The 7150-nt window shown below is 66.6% G+C and overlaps 1 protein-coding gene across 1 annotated transcript in view; it reads right to left on the bottom strand.

The window, feature by feature from the left end:
• CBFA2T3 (CBFA2/RUNX1 partner transcriptional co-repressor 3) overlaps nucleotides 1–2487 on the bottom strand; it is a 56284-nt gene extending 53797 nt beyond the window's left edge. Inside the window, exon 1 of the mRNA XM_027773439.1 lies at nucleotides 2190–2487. The gene's annotated coding sequence lies outside the window, so the exon portion shown is untranslated. The remainder of the gene's footprint in view (nucleotides 1–2189) is intronic.
• Between the last annotated feature and the right edge of the window lie 4663 nt (nucleotides 2488–7150).

The raw sequence follows: 7150 nt of genomic DNA, 5'->3' as shown, positions 1-7150 counted from the left end.
GCCGCTGATGTCCCAGGGCGGGCCTGGGAAGGTGGGAGCTGAGCCCCCACCCGCGTCTGCCCAGAGCGTGGGGCGAGGGGGATGGGGAGATGGCAGGAGGCCTCCCCGCCTCTGTGCTCAGTCCTGCAGGTCCTGACTCCTGCCCTAGGCTGGCCCGTGTCAGTCCCTGTCACAGTCACCCCAGCGTGTGCTGCCGTGTCCTGCACAGCAGCCCCAGCCAGCTCTGCAGCAGCCGGGTCTTGCCGAGCTCATCTGCCTGCCTTCATCCTGCGAGGCCAGAGGGGCCTACGCGTGCCCATCAGAACCTCAGGTCTCCTCTGACAGCGGTGACGGTGGCACTCAGGCCATAGCAGGCCTCGCCGCCCAGCTCTGGGCCCCTGGACACCGCGTGGCCAATGAGAGGAAGAGCAAGGCTGGAAGGGAGGCCCGCGAGCCGTGTCAGGCCTGTGCGAGGGGCGGGAGCTCTGGTTGTGACCAAAGTGGGTGACACCAAGATATGGTCAAGCCAGAAGGTTGCTGTGGCACCAGGGAGGGAAGAGGGCCACGCCAACAGCTCCTAGTTCACGGCGGGCACCGGGCCCAGGTGAGCCGCAGATACTCCACACTGCCACTGCCTTGCCTTCCAGAGTGCGGGGTGTGCTGGTCAGAGGGGAGGCTGTCGCCTTCGGTCCACTCCGCTGTAGCCCTCGACATACACCCACTCACGCAGCCACCTCCCCACCCACTACCGAGCCCGGGCAGGCCACACAGCAGGTCCACACACGTGTGCTCAGAACACAGCCAGCCCTTGCCCTCCAGCATTACCAGGGGGCCCCCCACCCCCGCCTCTGGGCTCAGGTGTCAGGCTCGGGAAGCCTGAAGGCCTGAGGGTGGCCAGGGACCTGGTCTAGGCCTCCATGCCCCAAATCTTCCACGACTCCCACCAGGGTCCCTCCAGGGCCCAGGGCCCCACCATGGGCCCCAGCGCAGCCGCCAGCCTGGCCTGGCTCCCTGCTGCCCCTGGCGGTTCACTCCAGCATTGCCACAGGGGTCCCTGGAACGCGGGTCTGGAGGGCCCGGCATCCACACGTGTCTCTGTGCAGATGGGGTGTCTGCAGCAGGAGGTCTCCGCAGACCCAAGTCCCAAATGCCGGGCTGACTCCCGTTCCCAGGTGAGCCCAGCCCAGCCGCAAGGAGCCTCCCTAGGGCGCATGCAGTGGCCAAGGGGCCAGGAGATGGGTGGCTGGGTACTGTCTCAGAGGCCAGTCCAGCCCGCAGAGCCACGAGTGACATCACACTCAACTGAGTTATGCCTTGGCCTCCTCCTCAGGCCACTGCCGCTCCCCACCTTGCTGCCTGCCCCCACCCTTTGGGAGGGGAACCTGATCGTGAGCACTTGAGGGGACTGCAGAGACTGAGGCCAGGTGAGGGACCTGGCAAGGACACACAGTGGCAGGTGCCTGAGGGGGTGGTGCGCGTGGTGACCACTCCTGGGCAAGCAGGCGCTGTCTGCTCACAGGAAGTTGGGATGTTGACCTGGAGAAGCCGGGCGAGCTGGCTGAGCCCGGCTCTGCACCCCTGGCCACTTTCCCCCGGGCTGAACGGGGCGGTGCACAGCCCCGCGGGGGCGGCCTTGGGGCTCCTAGCTGGCCGTGGGGGAGGCAGGGACGTCCGGGCCCTGGTTGTGGGCAGGCCCTGGTCTGGCTGAGCAGAGCTCTGGCTCTGGAAGGTCCCAGAGACCAGTGGAGCGTGACCACGTGGCCACTGCTGCAGCTCTGGGCCTGAGGCTGGGGCGGGTGTGGCAGGGAGCCGCAGCCCACAGGGGCCCAAGCCAGGTTCCCTGCAGCCCCCACTGCTTGGACCGTCGCTCGTGGGCCCTTAGGCCAGTGCCCTCCGTCTGACCTGTTTTCTCACCCACTCTGCTGTGAGGTGCCACCCTGGGCATGCCAGGACAGGCATGTCGGTGCCACCCACCGTCCCTCCTGGAGGGGGCTGAGCCACTCTGGCTTCCAGCATCTGCCTCTGGGGGGGCCGCGAACGCCTGGCCTGGCACCTGGCGGCCTCACCGGGCCGTCTGCCCCAGCTGTGTGGCTGTGTTGTGGTGAGCTGTGCTGACAGTGCCGGCTTGGCCATGCCAGCTCTGTCCACAAGGCTGAGCTGGTGCCCAAGCAGCCCTGCTGCCCACCCCGCCCTCGCCCCCAGTCTCTTACCTGGGCTGCCCGTCCTGGGACACAGGGCCTGCCGTATAGCACCGAGGGCACTGGGTCGTGGCACCACGGGGCCCTGGGGATGCTTATGCTCAGTCCAGGGCCGACGGGGGGCCTGGGTGGAGGGCAGGATGGGCCCTCCCCAAAGTGCGTCTCCTGACCTCGTGGGGCCTGGAAGGCAGAGGAGCAGCCGGGCCGGGGGTCCTGAAGCCGCCTGTCCCTCAGAGGGTTCAGGCTGTTCCAGCTGCTTCTACCCTGGGAAGGGGTGGGAGGCCGCGGGGCTCATGTGACCAGCAGGCTGGGGAGGCGGGCGCGGGGGGAGGCCCCAGCGGCCTGCAGGGGTGAGGCAGCCAGCTGTGTCCCCTGATAGCTGTGGCCAGGCTGCAGCTGCACCTCGACTTCCCCGCAGGAACCATCTGGGCCGCCTGCCCCGCCCTGCCTCACTGCCATTCCGGTTAACTTCCGACACAGACCCTGCCCGGCCTGGTGCCTGGTGCCGTCCCCATCCTGGCTGCTGCAGCCCTGTCTCATCGGCTCAGTGGGCAGCTCCCAGGACAGTCCGCAGTCCTGCCTGCCAGCCCAGCCCTGGCCCCTCCTTCAGTGGGGTGGCCCGGGGTGCCCCCAGCCATAGCCCCTCTGTCTCCACCAGGGTTTGCCCAGTGTCCCTAGGACAGCCCCATGCCCGTGAGCCAGATCCTAGGGTCAGTCCCTGGTGGCCTGGGGACCTGCCTCCCTTCCCCTTGGCCTGGGCCTGGCTGCCCACCAACCCTCAGAGGGCCTCCCACCGGGCCAGGCAAGGACACCCCCTCTGCGTGTGGCCACCCCAGGGAGCCCTGAAGAGACTCCAAGCCCTTTTGTCCAAGAGCCTACACTGAACTTGCCCTTGTGCCAGCAGCCGGGGGTACTGGGGCACAGGCGTGGTACCACTCCCCACCCTGGAGACTCAGGAAGCCACCTCAGAACCTGGGACCCTTCCTGTGACCACTCAGATCAGATGGGGGCATCTGGGGCCCCTCTACCTACCTGTGCCCAGCAGAGAGGGCAGGAGGCTCGGGGTGCAGACAGGATGGGGGGTGGGCCTGCAGGCCAAGCCCGCCCCGGCCGCCCCGGTCCATCTCTCCGCTTTCTTTTCTCCTTTCTTCTAGAGAGATTTTTGCTGTAGGGTGCGTGTACTCTCCAGACAGAGGGACAGAAAGCGAGAAATCACGCCCCGGGGGGATGGCTACGCCGCAATCCCTTCTCCTCCATTCTCCTCTTGGGAGCTCAGGCACACACACACACGCGCCCGGCGTGAGTTTTAAGCCACCGAGTCCGGGACGTGAACTGCGGTCGACTACGTGGTAACTGCTCCGCCATCTGCTGGTCCCCTGGCTGGCTTTCCTTCAGCGACTCCACGATGCCTGCTCACAGAGGACAGGGCCAGCGAGCGCGAGTGCCCTGCTCGACTCACACGCGGGCAGGGGTCTGTGTCGGGTTGGAACACACGCTCTGTGGGCCGGCAGGGGTCGTGGTGGTTAAAGACGCCGGACTCCCACATGGCTAACACCGCTTGGAGTCTGGCAGCTTGCTTTCTCTGGTCAAATTAAAACAAATAATAATAAATAAAGTTAAATAAAATAATTCTTTAAAAATATAGAATGCACGCTCCTGGGCGAGGCTCCCTGAGGCGGGCTCTGGCCTCAGGCCTCACTGGCCCCTGGCATTAGGGAGGAGAGAGTGTCGCTGTGACCCAGGGGCTGTCCACGGTGTCACCGTCACCCTCACATCCCTGTGTGTTCCCTGAACTCTGACTCGTGGGGACTCAGAGTGGATCTCTGCAGCCCCAACTTCTCAGTCTCCTGGGAAACCACAGGTGGGCCCGGTCGGCTCCCAGACCTTGAGGGGAGAGCAGAGTGTGCTTAGGGCTCACGCTCGTTTGGGTCTCGGTGCCGGGAGGCTGGGGGCACTGGAGTGCCATCACATCCTGCCCCGCGCGTGGCAGGCTCCTCACTCCGGGGCGTGAGGGTCGTGGGGTACAGGCAACAGGCCAGGGCCCTGGGCGGGGCAGCCCGCAGCTCTACAGGCAGGTGTTCGGGGCTTGCACCTGCACCTCCGTGGGACACTTCCCCTTCTGGGAGGGACCCCTGCCGCTCGTCCCAGCCAGTTTCTAATCAGCAGGACCTACAGAGGTGAGGTTAGAGAGAGAAGAAAGCTGCCCACAAGGAGGGACCACCTGCAGGCTGCTCACCACTCTCCACCCTCCGGAGCAGGCAGTTGGTGCTGTGGGGAGGCAGACGTTAGCTGTGGCTTGCGGAGCTGGGTGGCTGGAGATAAGGGCTGGGGAGGAAGTGGCTGTGGGGTCCCTCCAGAGACGCCGTCTGGGCTGCTCCCAGCCTCCCTCTACACTTCTCCTGGGCCCAGGACAATGGCAGCAGTGGGGGAGTACTCAGGCAGGGGCCCTGAGCTGGCTTACCTCCACGGCCAGACAGGGAGGGCAGCAGGGCGGAGTCGGGTGGGGGAGGCCCTCATGCATGCGTGTTGCCTTTGTGTGCAGGAGCCACCCCTGCCGCGACTGCTGGGCTTGTACAGACAGACGGACAGGTGGGCGGCTAGGAACCGCGCGCTCTGCATGTCTCTGGCCAGTCCATGTCACAGAGGCAGGAGGGGCCCACAGGGTCGTGGGCTTGTCACCAAGCCGCAAGTCCCCAGGCAGCCCCAGAGGGCAGGCAGGTAACTCGGGAAGCCCAGATGAGCAGAGCCGAGGCCGTCCCAGGTGCGGAGACCTGCCCCGGGTGCCCCATGCAGCTGAGGCCGGCTGTCTGTCCTTCTGCTACGACTGAACAGCTCGAACAGGGCCCTTTGGGGTAACTGAGCTTACAGGGTCGGGGCACCCGGACTGAGGCGCGGCCCTGCTGAGGGCTCCCCCCCCCCCACATGTGTGTGTGGGACCTGACTGAGCAGGGAGGGCCGCGTCCAACCGCCTGCCCACCAAGGAGGCAGGGGTGCTTCTGGCGGCCGACCTGGGGAGCGACACTCAGAGTGGGGAGCTGCACGTGCAGTGGGCCTTGGCCCTGAATGCCGCGGGACCCTGGGTCTGAGGCCCTGCCACAGCGAGGACCACCGAGCCGCTGAAGGTCAAGCTGCCTGGGCCAGAGACATGTGCCCGAAACAGGCTGCACTGCCGGGTTGAGGCGGTCCTCGCCGTCCCGAGGCTGTGGACCCCTGTAGCACCTGCTGACACTGAAGGGCCCCTCCTCAGCGACATCTTTGGACACATAAGTAATTAGCAGGCAAGGAAGAAGGCGCACTCGATTAATGCCGTCACCAAAACGTCCCCTGTGCCAAAACAGGCAGGCGGTGCCTCGTCACAAGATGTGAGTCGGGCAGCGTGTGTGACCCTGCGCTCCGCCACCACACCTGGGACATGCCAAAGGCAGGCTTCCCCCACCATCTCCTGCCGCATAGTCAGAGCCACCGCCCACCTGGATCCCAGATCACAGACCCTGGTGCAGAGGAGTGTCGCTCTGGCTCCCCACCCCAGCCCCCCGCCTCCTCAGCTCCCAGGAGTCTCCCATGGCAGCCAGGCCCTGGCGAGGGTTCGAAGCAGAGGCCAGGCCAACTCCAGGGCTATCTGTCCTTCCTTAACCTCTCCGGGCCTGTCTCCTGAGGGCGAGAGTGCCCCCGTGGGTGGGGAGGCTGAGTGCGAGGGCTCTGCTGGCCAGGAGTGGGTGGAGCGGGGCTGGCTTTGGAGGGCAGCGCTGGGCAAGCACCCCCCACCTTCTGACTTCCACACTCAGGGGATGGTGGCCCCCTGAGCTGTCGGGCTAGCTCAGAGACGGGGCCTGGCCCAGGCTGACTGTCCCAAGGACATGAGGGTGTCTAGGCCCGGCTGCCCGTGAAGGTCTCAGGAGCCTAGGTGCCCCCAGGCCAGGGAGGCTGCCCAGTGGCCCTGGCTAGATGCAGGAGTGCAGGAGCCCCCGGCCCGTCTGGTGGTGGAGCAGAGCCGGCTCACCATGTCCTCAGCCGCACCCTGCCTGGCTTGTGGGGCACAGCGGGACCGGGGCAGAGCCAGGCAGGGGGAGTCCTACGGCCAGGGACTCTCCGAGCTCTCTGGCCTGGCCCCAGTTGGCTTGCTTTGTGCCTTGTCTCCCAGGCTCCGAGATGGGACAAGCTGCCTGTCACGGGGCCAGTGCCTGAGGGGGGTGCCTGGACCTGGGGCCCAGGCTGGACCCTGCTCAGATCTGTCCCCCCCAAGGGCAGCCGGGCGGGCAGCCTCCTGCACAAACAGGGAGCAGCTCTCCCGCCCACCTTCTGTCCTTCTGTCCTCGCCTCCCTGGAGACTTGCAACTGGCCCGCCTGCCCGTTCTACAAGACAGGACCCAGAGCCTCCACCCTGCATGGGGCGGCCTGGGCTCTGGGCGGCATCCACTTGGCCATGAGGGGGAAGTCCCTCCCGAGGACACTTTCCCTTTAAGGAGGCCCAGGGTGGAGGGCTGCCGGTGGAGGGCTGAGCAGCACGGTGCCCCGGGGCTGGTCTGGCACCTGGTCTCTCTCTGACTCAGGGCATCACAGACCCCTGTGGCCGTGTGGGCACCCAGCCCAGCCTCACTCAGGCCCAACCTTGCTTCCCGAGCCCATGAGCTTGACCGGCCCCGGGCTCAGTCTGGTGAGGACTGACTGGGACCCCCCACGCACAGAGGGCACCGTCCCCACCCTCCCTCGTGCTGCAGCAGCTTGTAAGGGGGGGACTGGCTCTGGCCCACCCACCAGTGTCCGTGACTGTTCTAGAACCTTCCGCACATGTGGCCGGGCCTGTGAGTGGACGGCCAGCTGTTGGCAGTGTCAGCAGTAAGCCAGGCGGGGGCGGCGACAGGCTTGGCCCTGGTGGGCCCTGTGGCAGGAGGGCGGGGGACAGGTGGGCGGGCGGCAGGTGGGCCCTGCGGAAGTTGGGTGGTTGGCAGGTGGGCCCTGTGGCAGGTGGGCGG

This window comes from Tupaia chinensis, unplaced genomic scaffold (assembly GCF_000334495.1).
Source record: "Tupaia chinensis unplaced genomic scaffold, TupChi_1.0 Scaffold000355_1, whole genome shotgun sequence".
Lineage (NCBI taxonomy): Eukaryota > Metazoa > Chordata > Mammalia > Scandentia > Tupaiidae > Tupaia > Tupaia belangeri.
Note: the sequence above shows the minus strand (reverse complement) of the source record. Positions and strands in the feature narration are given on the sequence as shown.